At 45.4% G+C, this 15033-nt stretch overlaps 1 long non-coding RNA gene across 2 annotated transcripts; it reads left to right on the top strand.

The window, feature by feature from the left end:
• The first annotated feature begins 356 nt into the window (after positions 1-356).
• LOC103891958 (uncharacterized) lies at positions 357-6542 on the top strand. Of its 2 annotated transcripts, none has more exons than XR_008512443.1 (4): positions 357-413; positions 4475-4698; positions 5245-5412; positions 6260-6542. It is a non-coding gene; the product is annotated as an uncharacterized LOC103891958 (long non-coding RNA). The 2 variants fall into 2 exon arrangements; XR_008512442.2 differs by lacking the exon at positions 357-413 and adding an exon at positions 1153-1468.
• The last annotated feature ends 8491 nt before the right edge of the window (positions 6543-15033 follow it).

Genomic DNA, 15033 nt, shown 5'->3' with positions numbered 1-15033 from the left:
TAGTGACCCCCCAACCCCTGCTTTTTCTAAAGCATCCCAAGCATTCTACATTTGTTGTCTTTCTCAGTCTTAAAGTTATCTTTGTGCATAGGGAAAGGGTCAACACTTTTATACTTATTCACTCACAAAACTTGTATTGATTATCTACTATGCGTCTAAAGCACCCGGGCTCTGATGATACTAAGATGAGGATGATAGAGTGCATTCCCTCAAGCTTGTAGCGTGATGGAGAAAGACAGTTAATACACTGTTATATCACAGTGTGATTATTGCTGAAATAAAGCTAAGCATAAGAGGCTATGACAGCATAAAAGAAGGAGTGAAAACTCAGTTTCAAAAGGACAAAGTCAAGGAGACTTCAAAGATGAGAAGTGATTGCACTGGGCCTTAGAGAGGAAGTTCAGCAGAACAAGGTGAGAAGGGCACGATATCAGAGGTAAGGGTATGTGCAAAAGCAGGGAAATATTGACCCGTCTGGAGGCCAAGAGAGGGAATCTAGGTAATTTCCAGAGAGAGAGAGTGGGGAAGTGTGCTAGAGAAGAGAGAAGATGGACAGGAAAGAACAGACTTGCAAGTCATTAAATGTCTTGGGGCCTCAGTTTCTGAAGACAGGATTCTCATGAGCCCCTCTGAGTGTTTTTGCACTGGGTGATAGTGACAACCACATATCTGGCTGTGTGCCCAGGCCTCATAGCCATGTGCTCCAAAGGCTCTGTGAGGGGCCTCAGGTTCTCCTGCAGTCTAGAGCACTTCAAGAACTAGTGTGTCTCAAGGCAGAGAATACTTTGCTTGAAGATGTGTGTGGCTCAATGATGGCCAAGGCAGACATGACAGAATTAAGATAATGAAAACCCACCAGCTGTGACTAATGAAACCAAACCCACTCTCATCTACTTTGGGAGCATGAAGGCTGGGAAGGCCCCTCTGACTGCCACATCAGCCTGTGGGGTTCACTCACTTATTTGTAAAATTTAGGAATCTGCTGACAGACTGACGTATTATTAATGCAAATTACCCAGGTTCATCTGTAGCCCTAGCTCTTTGCTTCAAAAAAGATCACAAAGCCTGAGGTACTTCAAGATTGAACTGTGAAATGTCATTAGCTAAATCTCAGTCCTCGCAGATCCCAGAACTAATTATAGAGCTAGGAGTGGCTGGGGCCAGACCCCTCTGATATAAAAAGATTTTATGAAAGGCGAAAGGGGGAGGCAACAATAATTCTCACCCTATTATATTCCTTTCAATTATTTACAGTAAGAGGCACTGATGGTGAACAAATATAGAGACTGGAATCCAGTGAGGTCACACAGGCGCTCTGGAAGCCAGTGATGCAGTATCAGAATCTGGGAACACAATGAGGCAATGTTTCAGCTGCTTGTGCATTCTTCACCTCCCATTGTCTCTGTCTCTCTCTTTCTCCTCTGCTTCCCCTCCCCCCACAACCAAAGTCAAGAGTGCAGACCCCATGGTGAGAATTCTCGTCTTCATCCCACATCCAGGACTTGGCAATATCTTTTATCACGGGTTTTAACAGGACATTTGCAGTCTTTCTCCTAACCACACAGTTGGGGGGCGGAGGTGCAATGCATGCTGGAAGCCCAAGGGCAGCGTTGGGGTGGAGCTAGTCAATGTGGCCAACAGATCCTCTGGGTGTCACATGGCCACTAGGAAGCCCTTGAGCAAAAGCTCTGCAGCACCAAAGATCCATGTGCTCTTCTGGATGCCCAGCCTCCCTTGTATGAGGTTGGAGCCTCCACTTGCTGACTTCTGGCTAATGAAATAAGCACAGTGAGATAAGCTGCGTGAAGCATGTCCCTTACAGACAGCCTGCAAGATCCTTCAGCTCTTTCTTCCTCCACCACAGTGGCCTTAGATGGCACATGTACCAGATGGTAGAGCTCTGAGACAGAGAGCCCTCTTGACCCACCGGTTATTGGACTTCAATGTCAGCAAGAAACAAATGTTTGCAATAACATTAAGCCACCGATGTGTCAAGGTTTGTCTGAGGTGGCAGTGAACATTGCTTTTTCTAAATCGTATAAACCTCTGATAGCACAGGCACTAGGCATGGAGACATTCACTGAGCACAATGAAAAAAGTCCACTATATTAAATAAATTCCTCTCTTTTTCTTGACCTAAATATTTATGTTTCAGAGACTCCTTGAGCTGCAGGTTGAAGGAGAGGTCATAGTGAATAAGTCACTGGAGATAGATGGGCAGATGCTTATGTTACCGTCTTGGAGCTAAAACAATTTAATTCTCTCAAGGGTAGTGGGGGAAGGGAACCTCTTGGGGGTTGCTGTGTAATCAGAAATGGTGAGCTAAATAGCAACAAACTTTGGTAACAGCTTTTTGCAAATGTTTACGTACACACACACACACACACACACACACACACACACACACACACACAGACATACATCCTTTTTCCCTGTGGAATCATCTTGCAATGTATGTCCATCATTGGAAAATTCTCTAATAGAGAAAATCAGTTGGTATACCCATTATCTTGGATGTTGTGTCTATATTTCTGGATGGTCCAGGACCCCTAGCTGTCTTTTTTTGTTTGTTTGTATTTTGAGATGGAGTCTTACTCTGTCGCCAGGCTGGAGTGCAGTGGCGCAATCTTGGCTCACTGCAACCTCTGATTGCTTGGTTCAAGCAATTCCCCTGCCTCAGATTACAGGCACGTGCCACCACGCCCAGCTATTTTTTTGTATTTTTAGTAGAGACTGGGTTTCACCACGTTGGCCAGGTTGGTCTCAAACTCCTGACCTCAGGTGATCCACCCGCCTTGGCCTCCCAAAATGCTGGGATTACAGGTGTCAGCCACCACGCCTGGCCCTAGCTGTCTTTTTTGAACCAGTGAAAATTTCTTTTCTTTAATAAATTCTTTTGTGTTTTTCTATAAATTTCCCTCCTTTCCTTCTACCTCTACGTCAAGCTCTAACCTCTGACCTCAAATATCTGGCTTCTTCTCCTATAATCTTTCAGAAAAGGGCACATTAAATAGCGTAGAAAACAAGACTCCCATAAATGTAGACAGGCAAAATATCCTGCGTAAGTAGCCAGAGGACTGTGATCAGAGAGGGTCCCAGCACTTGGGACCTTCCTTAAGTCAGGCATTAGATGGTTTTTATCAACTGGTCATTAAGGCACAAAATTAGAAACAAGACAGTTCCAGAGTCCATTCTATTTGGCTGTTCAAAGCATTGTGTCAGGAGTCATTTAACCCAGGGATTGCACTGGAGAGGATGTGTGGAGGAGGTTTCTCTGCCATGTCTCCCTTGGCACCATCTCCTTCCTAATTGCCACCTCGCTGAGGCAGGCACTCACACCTCCTCTTCCAGGACATTGCAATGGCCTTCTTCTATTTCTTCTCCTCCAGTTTACCCTATTTGCTGCTATCAGAGTACTCTCCCAAGGTACAACACTGACCATTCCTGTGCTCAGAAGCCTTCCCCAACTCCCCGTTACTTTGTGCCAGAAACTTAACCTGGCATTCTGAGCCTCCAAAATCTGTACCCACTCTACTCTTTCAAGCCCACCTTTCTCTATTCCTTTTTCCATACTTTTAGTCAAACTTCTTGTATCAGTTATATCCCATGCCTCCCCACCAACTTCTTCAAGGCCACCATACTCATCTCTGACTGGAAAAATTCTATGAACCCTTTGAGACTTATCTCAGCTGTCACTCCCACGTCATAACGCCATGGCTTCCCTACTTAACCCAACACTGTGCATATATGGTCTCTCCCAGTTTAAAATGCCCCAGGACTTTGAACTTTTCATCTATAGCTAACACGTTCAGCCTTCTATTGCAGTTGTTGTTATTTGTTTAGCTCCACTATTAGAGAATCAGGCCTCTGAGAGTGAGCATCATGCATTATTCATGGTTCCTCTTTTATGGTGCATGTCTGCATGTCTGTCCTTTTGCAGGGTAGTTACTTAACAAATATGTGGGCTATTGAATTGAATACAGGGCAGCCTAACATTAAAATTTAACCAGGCTATTATCCAAAGTGGGAATCAAGAGTTGACCGAACTTTCCTGAAACTTGATCAGGTCAATCTTTAAAGAGCAGCCTTTCTTGGAAAAATAAAGTGGGGGGTGGGGGGGGGGGCGGGGGGGGAGGGATTCAAGTCATCAGCAAAATAAATGGTAGCCCCCAGATTTTAGGGCTTAGCCAAGGGTTTGTCCATCTGCAAAACAAGGTCTGGCACTACACCCCCCACAGAACAACAAATTGCACAGCTTATGGTTCAGAAGGCTGCACAGGAAGAGATAGTACTCTCCATTTACCAAATGTTTTCTGACTCTGCTAATCGGGAATCTCCATTAGAAAGTGACACCAGGTGTGTGTCACTGAGGTTCACCCACTCTCAGGCCTGCTGGTGCCTCCTAGACCCTTTGATCCTCTGCTCCCATTGTCTCCTGAAACCAATCCTTTCCATTTTGTATTTTTCCTCCTAGATCACCTGATACCTACAAGCAAGCAGGTGTTCTTTTCAGAAGCCAGAAGCTGATAACCTGGGCTTTCTGATCTAACCCCAGCCCAAATTCTTTGCAATGGAGGAATGGGGAGGAGATTCTTCCTACTGAGAAGTGGGTGCCAACTCTCCCTTTCAAATTTGTTCATCAACAAACTAAAGGGGATGCCAGAAATGTCTGGAGCAATGGAAGAACCACTGGAATAAGTAAATAACTTTACAAGACAATTGTAATGTGGAATTCAATTAGTCCTATTCTTTGTAGACCTCACTTAAGGAATTATCTTCACAGCTTGATTATAAATTCACTGGTGCAAAAAATTGTGTCTTAGATGATTTTCGTGCCTCATGTTAGGTCCAGTCCTAAATTGAAAACATGATAGAATCCTATGCCTCGTTGATTCTTGCTTCTTTAGTTGTTCCTGGATTAGATGATTTCTTGGATTACACCCCTCACTGGTCTCTTCTACTAATTAAAACAGCTAATTCAAAATACTTGCTCAATACTTGATTAGTTCTCATAGAAAGCTCAGTGGAAAAGTAGGCACGTTTGTCATTCTCCAGATACTTTGAAATCAAGAATTTGAGGTCAAGACCAGAGAGTGTGAGTAATTTTCCAAATATCACTCAGTAAACCAGGTATAGAAACCCCTAAATTGGGGGAAAATTTTACAAGAATAGGGATTGGCCTCATAGTAGGTGAATCTACTGAACAAAGTCAATTGATTTATGTGGTTGCATTTTTTAAAACAGAGAGTCCTCATTGCCTAAATCCATCTTGATTGCAACTCAGTGTCCAACATCTAAGGAGAAATGGATTTAACAGAGTATGACAACATTGGCTCATCTTGAGTCATTCCTCTTGTTCAAAAGGACAAACCACCACTAACTTTCCACAGAATTAACTCTTGAGGGATACAGGTATGTGCTGAGGCAAGGGAGAGTGAAAGCATGAGGCTGGGCTTGTCCTCACGACCTGTTTTGATGTTCAGCCAAGCACCAATTTATTCCTCCTTATGTTTCCCAGAACACAGAGGGTACTTCTATAGTATGGTCAGTGACTGTCTTCAAACACATGGAGATATGATAGCATACCAGAAAGCAATGTCCTGTTCAAGCATCCTAGCCAATGGATAGGGATCTGCTGCAGGTCTATGTCCATACCTAGGGGCAAATCTTGCATTTACACATAGGCGCCAAGATTCCTCCAGAAATCCAAGATTCAGATCAAACTGTACACATCTCCCCTTGCTTGGCTGGTCCCAGGGATACAAGCTTAGGATCAAAGGCAATAGTGCTTCCATGACATTATATTCATGGACTAATTCTAGGCATCTTTACAATCTGTGGTGCAATCTATTTGTATGATGAGCATTAATATTTTAAAACACTTTCAAGATTTGGAGTGCAGGCAACAAAGCTTGATGGTGCAATAGGAAGACCAAAGTGCACTTTTGCCAAAAAGCTAAGACGGCTTCATTTCCCCCACAATAAATCTACTGAGATAAGTCACATAATATTTTTCTCAAACTTGGAAGAAGCGGAGACTTTTGGATCAGGACACCTGAGTTTGGGTGGAGTTGTTTATTAATTGTGTGACTTTTAGCAAATTACTTCCCCTGAGTCTCAGTTTCTTCACTTGAAGAATAAGAACCTCATACTTACTTCACGTGTGTATAAGGATGAAATGGGATAATAATATATGCATAAGTGATTTGAAAATAGTAAAGAACAATACAAATATGCCTTTCTATTGTTTTATTCACAGTGCTCCTGCCTGATTGCATCTACTTAACCCACTCTCCAAGAGCTAGAATCAGATTTCAACCGTATGGAATCATCTACAATGCAGCAGATGGGTTTACAAGTCTCTTGGTCTCTTCGTGTAATTAACAGCCAAGAAGTCTAAAGCTTGCATTGTTTACGTGGAAGATGTTTCTTGCCCATTCCCACGCCATGCCATCTGAAATCGCTCCTTTTTTTATTTTTTCTGTGCAGTTTTTTTAACTTTGTGGGATCCTCTGCATATAAAACTCCATTCAACTACTTCATCCTACTGTAGAAAGCTACTTCCCTATGAGTTTAGCTCCATGATTTACAATGGTTTCTTTTCCCATTTGCTGTCTGAATTATGTTTTACAAGAACCCTTTGAAATAAGGAAGGCATGCATCATCTTTCCCTTTTACAGGCAAAGAAACTGAGGCACAGAAAGGCTTAGTAGTAGGTGATCCTGCAAGAATTCAAATGACTTGTCTGGTTCTAAGTTGAGTGCTCTTTTTCTGAGGCCACATGTCTTTTCTCCAGAGAAGTAACCTACCTAGACCCAGAGGGAGCTTGAAGAGAGATTTTCGTCTTACTGTGAGAAAACAAAGACCCAGAGAGTGGAGGGTTTGAGACCATCCTGGTCATTGCCATTATTTCTTTTCAAAGAGACAGAGGCCTCTGTATGGAGTTGCTTCTGTGTTTGTGGTTTGAATTTTGCTGGTGAGATGTGAGACACAAAAGAAATTTGAGAGATTGTGTCTGACCTTAAGGAATTTACTAAGAAACCAGGGAGATAAAGCTATCTTATAAGATGCTTAAAACAACTAAAGGCAACCTTAGATTGGGAGCTACTCCCTCCAAGATAGAAATTTCTTAACCTTTGCTTTGAAGTCTGGTTTCTTTTTCAAGATCCAGAAGCATAATCCATGGTTAGATTTAGGTTCAAGCCCTTCCTAACTGATCATGTTCTAAATTCCTATAGTGGTAATCAATGTCATGTCAGCTCATGTGAAGGTTTTTTTCTCCCTCTTTTTTAGTGGTGAGGAAAAGATGTAGTAGTATTTTTCATGGACTTTGCAGCCTTCTTCATGGCAAATAACTTATTGGATTAGTTTTCTGTTCTTTTTAATCGAGGAGCTCTACATCTGACTTAGTAGAATACTTTTTCTAAAGGAGACTTGGGTGTCTTACTTAACAGTTGCTGAAGTAACCTGTGCTTTCTCCCCTGACTCTCCCCGGGAAGAAGGAGTAGCAATCGTGTCCCAAGTCCTTGAGGACTTCACAGGGCATTCCAATGTCCTGAGAATATACCTGCCTAAGGTAAGGCAGTCATGGTACCCTGGTATTGATGCGCTTCTCACCCTCCACTTTGACTGTCAGAGGCATTCATAAGACTTTCTACATAGGAGATCCTAGGGTTGGCAGAGGTGGTCTTTGGATATGTAACGGCTACATGCTGGCCTACGGAGCCCCTTTCCTGTCCTAGTACTCTGCCTGCTAAGATAGAGAACTGAACTGCCATGACTTTATAGTCTCTGAACACCTTTACCAAAACCACCTGATTCTTAGGACAGACAAGTGGGATCACCTGGTTCTTAGGACAGACAAGTAGGATTAAAGAGAGGGAAAGCTCTGGGCCCATAGTTGAATTTGAAATGGGACATGGAATGGTGCAGGTGGGGATTCAGCAGCCGTATTGGACTGAGGTTTGCAAACCCTCAGTGATGGCAGGCCCTACAGGAGTGCTGGGGCAGTCAAGTTCCAGAGGCCAGGCAATGTGGCATTTGGAGTCAGAAAGATCTGGCCATGAACTCCTGTTCCTCTCTATGCCCTCTGTATGACCTTGAGCTTGTTTAACTTCAGAAACCTTCCATGTGGCCTGTCTCCTGGGAGGACTGTATTAGTTATAACATACGTAGGCACTCAAAAACGCTGGCTAGCTGTCATCATTTTTATCCTATGCTATGTACAGAGAAAAACATGATCCAAATAGAGTAAAGAATTACAAAGATAATTCCTGGCCTAGGACCAGAAGACTTTCCTAAAGCGAATTAATTAAATATATAAATGTATAATATTAAATATATTTATATTTAATAGATTATATATATTTAATAATATATAATCTATTAATATATATTTAATAGATTAATTAAATATATAAATATTAAATATATTTGAACATATAAATATTAAATGATTAAACATATAAATATTAAATATATATTTAATTGCTCATATAAAAATAATTATATCTTTTAATTATATATCATATATTTATAATAAGCAGTAGTGTAGGGGGCAAAGCTACATGGCAAAAATCATGAAGTTGGAAAACAGAGAGACAAGGGTATAGCCTAGCCTTGCATCTCCACTGCCTAGCTGCCTAACCAAGTAAGCTTGGGCTAATCACGATCTCTGTCTTTCTCAGGTTTCTCATCTCTTAAATAAGTATAATAAGATTCCCCTCGTCTATTGTGCAGAGAAAATTTGTGAAGGAAAAAATACCATTCTGTGTGTCAGCCTGCTCTGAAAACATAAAGTGGTCTGTGATTATGAAAGATGATGATTAGTTAAACCTAAACAAGGCTCTGGAAATGGAAATATCCCCACACCTTACGACCAGAGCAACATCATCACATTTGATTCTTCTCTTTCCTCACTCTCCACTCTGCCCAGCACACCATTCTGACCTGCTGCTCCCTCTCCACTGCTCAAGTGCTCAGGATTGCATGGTGTCCTCGGCAACATATATTGGAAAACCATTTTTAAAAAGGCACAAATGGGCTGGGCACAGTGGTTCACGCCTGTAATGCCAGCACTTTGGGAGGCCAAGGTGGGTGGATCACTTGAGATCAGGAGTTCGAGACCAGCCTGGCCAACATGGAGAACCCCATCTCTACTAAAAATACAAAAATTAGGCCTGGCGCAGTGGCTCACGACTGTGATCCCAGCATTTTGGAAGGTCGAGGCGGGCTGATCACAAGGTCAGGGGTTTGAGACCAGCCTGACCAACATAGTGATATCCCATCTCTACTAAAAATACAAAAAATTACAGGCGTGGTGGCAGACGCCTGTAATCCCAGCTACTCGGGAGGGTGAGGGAGGAGAATCACTTGAACCGAGGAGGCGGAGCTTGCAGTGAGCCAAGATCTCGCCACTGCACTCTAGCCTGGGTTACACCGTGAGACTCTGTCTCAAAAAAATATAATAATAATAATAATAATAATAATACGCACAAATGTAGCAATCATCTATGTGGAGGCAGGGAAGACAAATTTGATGAAGGACTCTCCTGCTCCCCTGGAAGTTACAGTGCAGAGCAGCACTATCGTTCTCACAGCGGGTGGGTGATGGGGATTTCAGGGAGTCCATCCACCTGTGCTCACTGAGCCTGGGCCTGGACCATTTGCCCAGCCAATTCCTCCCTTTCATTCTCCTTCCCTCAGGCAAGTGCTGCCTCCTCCAAAGCCTTTCTCAAAAGACCCTTGAGATTCCCTAGACTGAACTCTATGAATGTTCTTTCCGTTTCTCCAGAAATTTGGCTATAGCTGGTATTGGGTCCCTCAAACCAGCCCACCTGCGCTATGGGAATGTCAAAACTGTCCTGGCAAGCTGAGGGGCATCCAGAGGTCACCCAGCTTTCCCCTGAAGCGTTGCTCAGAGGCCACTGTACCATAAAAGGGAGTTCCCATCCCACACTGGTTCTGAAAGCCCTGGTGTCCAGGCCGGTGTTGTGATCTTTTCTCCTCTGCCTAGGGCGTATCTGTTAGGGAGACTCCCATGAGGGAGGGGAGCCGAGGAAAGAGGCTGAGTGGGATGAAGAGAGTGTGTTTGTCCCTCCAGCTGTGCCAGGGTCTTCTCAGCCCTTCTCACAGACGGCTGTCTGTGGACCTCTGTTCCTGGAATCACCCCTCTGCACCACCCAAACTCCCTGATTATGAATTGCACAATACATCCCTAATTCAAGCACACTGCACTGGTTTTCTGTAGTCACATGAAAATTAACTCACACAAATTCACTTTTATTGACTACCTACTGTGTGGTAGGCACTGTGGTGGGATTCTGCCATTCGAGAATCTCAGACTAAGATCATCTGTTTCAATAAGCATTGATCAAGCACCCACATTGCAGCTGGCACTCCGCTTGATGGTGAGATGATCGTCAAGACCAGTTCCTTATTTTACAGGGAAGGCCGTCAAGGTTCAAAGTGGGAATTTCCCAAGGTCAGAGACAGAGTGGCAGAGCCAGTCCATGCACTCTGGTCTCCTGTCTCCCGTTCCAGTGCTCATTCGTGACACTGCTGCTGTCTCCCAACACTTCATCCCACGAGAATACTCTTGAGAATATTGTTCTTGGCTGTTCCAAATAGGAAGATCATCTGTCCATTATTCAGGTGATATGGGCTGAGGTCTTGCCTCTACTAGACACTTGGAGAAAGTTCCAGAAGCAAAGACTATGTACCTAATATTCCTTTAACTCTGTTTTCCTGGGGCCATATTTAACTATGGGTGTTTTCTGTTTCAACTGGTGGCCTGCGGGAAAGAGGTAGTGCCTGGCAGCCTGGCCAAGGACACGGGGACTAAAGAACAAGGTTGGAAGGAGATGGGGGGCAGCGTGAGGGAGGAGGCGAAGACATATTGTGGGGGAGTCTTCACCCCAATTGAAGTCACCTAAAATCACTCTTTTCTAACTAGAAGACTAAGAAACACTTGTGAAAGCAGGTGAAAGCTGAAAGCACATCTGTGTGTGTGTCGGGGGTAAGTGGGAGTTGTGGCCGAGAGGCTTAGCTGAAGGAAGTCTCCTGGGCTGGTCCCCATATCTAAAGCAAACACACACACAAAACCTTCTAGTGTGACTCCCTCTTCTGCAGGATATTCCTTCCCAGGGGCTCCAGACTGGAAAGGTCTTCTCTCAAGCCTAGGGAAAACAAGGAGTTTCTACTTTTTGCTCCTTGCCCCCAAACACAATGGCCTTGTGTATGCAATGGCACTTTTGTCAAGATGGAGCCGCACAGCTTCCATGAGGCTGAGGTGAGGAAAAGTGCATCTCTGCGAACATGGCTCGGCTCCAGCTCCCTCCACTCGGTGCTCTGCCTGCCAATTAGTGCATCCGTCCTTCCCCACAGGTGGGGAAGTGGCCCGTACTGCTGTCTGGCTGCCTGGGGCCAGCACAGCCGGACTCTGACACCCCACCCAGGGATGCCCTGCAGGGATGGGGGACCCCTCAGGAGAAGAACACTTAGGTCCGGAACCAACCCTTCCTCCTCCTCCTTGCAAGAGGGAAGAGGGGGAAGACCAGGCTGGGGATGGCAGAGAAACTCGGGGGCTGGTTTAAGGGAAACAGACTGAGCTGCTTAGATCCTGCTGAGGCTGCCAGCAGCCCCAGATGGCTCCGAACCTGCTGCTCTTGCTGAAAATTGATTTTGGAGGCAGTGAGGGGAGGAGGAGGGATGGCAGGGGCTGCAGGGCAGGGGGCGGTGGTGGGAAGAGTTGCTGCATGGAGGGTGGAATTTATAAGCCTTGATAAAGACACTTAGTTGAAACTCTAGGGGCAGAGCTAACACCCTTAGCAAAAAGGGCAGGGGTCTGTCAGGATTTCTGCTTTGATGTGCTGTTTCTTTCTCACCTTGCTCCTTTTTCTTCATTTGCCCTCCAGCCCCAATTATCAATCATGGAGGGTGCCCCTGGATGCTCCTTCTGGGCCGTGGGGTGGCATGCGCTGCGCAGGCCTGGATTTGAGAAGCACCCCCACCAAGGCACCTCCTTCACCCTCGCCCAGGGAAGTGATGCGGGAGCTGAGGAAGCCTGAGCTCTACACGCCTCACGATGCAGAGATCTTGTATCCAACTCTATATTCATAATTTTTATTTATTTTCCTTGGAGATAGTGCCAATATTTATGTAAGCATTGGGTCCCATGGCACCTGTATCTGCCTTTGTCTCATCCCAGTTATTCATTCATTCCCCAAACACTAATCAGGCACCCCTGAGGGCTGGGCACTGAACCAAGCACTGGAGAAAAAATGTCCACTACCAGATATCATCCTCTCTGAGCTCCTAGAACAGGAAGAAAAATTGTACAAGTTCAGCAAAAAGTCACCATATTTAGTCCACAAGAGCAGGAGAAACAAGGAGGGGTCAGAGAAGGGAGAGCTCACTCCCATCGGATCCTTATAAGGGAAGGTTGCAGAGTGAAGGCTATATTTGATTTCAGACTCGATGGATGGCAGGATGGCAGGGAAGCTGTGGATCTAGAAGGGTAGGCAGGGGGCCTCTGCAGGCAGAAGTGCCATAGAACCCTGGGGTAGAGCAGAGGGGAGGGAGGTGGTGCCTTCTTGTCTCAGTGGGAACAATGGGAGATATGATGGACAAGCCAGCCATCACACACCAAGGCTGGTGTAGCCATGCCTGGCGTTTGCACTCATGTCCATAGACAACGAGACCTCACCAAGGCACCAGGTAGGGCTCACAGGAGGGGCTCAGATCCTGTTGGCAGAACAGTAAGCTGGAGGATAAGGGCAAAGCTGTGGGAGAGTCCAGGTGAGCTGTATACGAGGAGCAAAACCCCGATATTGTTGGTGGGAATAGTAACAACTTGGTCTCCATAAAGAAGAGACAAGGCAGGTAAGAGTTTCCTCCTCTTAGAAGCAAGCGAGGCACGAAGACCAAGGGAACATGATAGGCTCCCCGGCATCTGGCTAGGAAGGCTGGGTATTCAGCCTTCTCATATGAATCCATTGCCAGCTCCCAGTGGCTCCTCCAAACAGCCAAGAAGAGAGCTGTGCATAACCCTCAGCATCCATATTACAGAGGAGGAGACAGCTTCAGAGACAGAAACTACCAGGCCCACCCAGGTCAGTAGAGGTGGAGTCAGGAAGATAACTTGGTTTCTAGACCCTGCTCTCCCCATTACAGATGTCACTAGGAATCACACACAACCCAGGGCAGTTGTGAGCACTGAGATGGAAAGGTGACACCTGCATTCTCCAAAGACCCATTAGGCCATGTGCCCCATGGCAGCAAGGACCATCCCACCCTGTTTCTGCCTCTCCCAAAGCATTGGGAGCTCAACAGTCTGCCTTGCTGATATGGCTCTCCCTTTCTCTCATTTGATTCTTGCCTGGACAGGGGCTCATATCATTAAAAAGGAACAAAGAGGCCCTAACCAAACCTCAAAGAGAAGGAAAGGGACCTTTTTCTAAATGGAAGAGTTCTTTTGTAAGAAATGATGAAGAGTTAGAACAAGCATCTGCATAGCCTGGGAAGGGCCACTCTCTCCCAAGGCATGCTGCCGCTTGCCTCTGATGTCTGGACGCAAACAGCAGATCCTCAATCTGCTCCAGGATGTGAGGGCCAACCCTGACCTAGTAAGCTTACTCCCTTCTCTTGGGCTTAGCCACGTCTTGAAAGGGGAGATAGGGATTACTCTGTGCATCAGTCCCTCTGTCTAGTCCAGTGGACCTTGTCCTTATGAAAGCCTGTGAAAAGATCTTAGCCCCTGAGCAGTTATGCAAGTTGCTTGAAGCCTTTGAGATGTCCCCCAGGAGCTGAGTGTAGAAGCAGTTCCACTACCCAGCCTGCATTATCTATACACGACAATTAGGCAGGGCTCTGGGAACACTATAAGGGCCAGGGATGAGGGAGAGAATCAACCTTGCAGTGCCACTGGTTTGGGGAGGTCATCACCACACTGCCCTGCCTCTATCTAAGGAGTGTCTGACCCCTGGAAAAGCCGCAGTCATGGCAGTCCTGTGGAATCCTGGAAAACACCATCCAAACAGGAGAAAAAGCCTGAAATGAGGGAGAGAGGTTTCCCTTCAGCCCTCTGAGGAAAGTAGAACACAGAAACCCTGGACTGAAGGGGCCCCCAAGTTGGCCTGTGCTATCCCCAACTGCTTCTCTCTGGATGCTTCCCACCCTTAGATTAAACCTTGCTTATTGACCCCATAGAGGCTCCATGTTCTCTCCCGGCTCCTCCCAAATTGCCCACCGGAATGTATGTGATGAGGTCATTTGTAGTAAGCTACAACTTTTGTGGTTACCCCTGGCAGGGCTATTTACACCATGATAGGAAATAAAGTCTGTGTAGAACACACTAGTGCTGGTGATCTCTTTGGGGAAACAGGGGTCAAGGAGGTTGCTCCAAGAGCATGACAGAGTGGGAAGAGGACAGATGTAAGAGTGAGAGGCTTTGGTCCTCAACTGGCTCTGCAGTTAACTTGTCGGCTGGCCTGAGAAAATCTCCTAAATGCTTGGGCCTCCATTTCCTCCTTTATGAAATAACATTAAAGTCCCAACTTCCCAACATGGTTCAGGATGAAAATACATAAAGTGCATTAAGCATTGTTGTAGACAGACTGTTTATGTTCTGCCCCATTCATATGTTAAATCCTAATGCTCAGTGTCATGGTATTTGGAGGTAAGACCTTCAGTGAAGCTGTCCTAACAGGGTTAACAAGATTTCTGGACAGGGCTGGGCATGGTGGCTGATGCCTGTAATCCCAACACTTTGGAAGGCCGAGACAGGCGAATCGCTTGAGTCCAGGAGCTTGAGACCAGCCTGGACAACATGGCAAAATTGCATCTCTACATATGTAACAAACCTGCATGTTGTGCACATGTACCCTAGAACTTAAAGTATAATAAAATAATAATTTAAAAAACCACAAAAATTGGTCAGGCATGGTGGTGCATGCCTGTAGGTCTCAGCTAATTGGGAGGCTGAGATGAGAGCAGGAGGCGGAGGTTGCAGTGAGCTGTAATGGTGCCACTGCA

Source organism: Pongo abelii, chromosome 10 (genome assembly GCF_028885655.2).
Source record: "Pongo abelii isolate AG06213 chromosome 10, NHGRI_mPonAbe1-v2.0_pri, whole genome shotgun sequence".
NCBI classification, from domain to species: Eukaryota; Metazoa; Chordata; class Mammalia; order Primates; family Hominidae; genus Pongo; species Pongo abelii.
Note: the sequence above shows the minus strand (reverse complement) of the source record. Positions and strands in the feature narration are given on the sequence as shown.